Source organism: Penaeus monodon, chromosome 30 (genome assembly GCF_015228065.2).
Source record: "Penaeus monodon isolate SGIC_2016 chromosome 30, NSTDA_Pmon_1, whole genome shotgun sequence".
In the NCBI taxonomy this organism is placed as follows: domain Eukaryota; kingdom Metazoa; phylum Arthropoda; class Malacostraca; order Decapoda; family Penaeidae; genus Penaeus; species Penaeus monodon.
The window spans coordinates 11,989,323-11,989,668 of record NC_051415.1 but is presented as its reverse complement, the minus strand read 5'-3'; the positions used below and the strand labels follow the sequence as shown (position 1 = coordinate 11,989,668).

Genomic DNA, 346 nt, shown 5'->3' with positions numbered 1-346 from the left:
CATTTTTTCTTCTTTTTTAAGCACATAGACCCACACATATGAAGACAGAAACATAAAAATATATATCTACAATTAATTTACAATAATCAAGAATTTATAAATAGGGAGAGGAAGAAAGTGGGAAATGAAAGTGCAGTTTATTGAAGTACACAAAGCACTGTCAGTAAAACTGCCATAACTCTTGTACATAAAATATTTGCAACAGAGTCAGTTTCTTGTGCAAATACTTTTGATTTCAAGAGGAAAGACATTTCTTGAGTTTGCAGCCCTGTAAGTTAATGTTAAGAATAGTGTGCAAAAAAGGCTCTCAAAGACACACTAAAACAGCACAAGCCATCTATGTGAG

General features: G+C 32.4%; 1 protein-coding gene across 4 annotated transcripts in view; it reads right to left on the bottom strand.

The window, feature by feature from the left end:
* Positions 1-346, bottom strand: part of LOC119592523 (BTB/POZ domain-containing protein 10-like) — a gene marked incomplete at its 5' end in the record, with an annotated part of 12,483 nt that overhangs the window by 7,667 nt on the left and 4,470 nt on the right.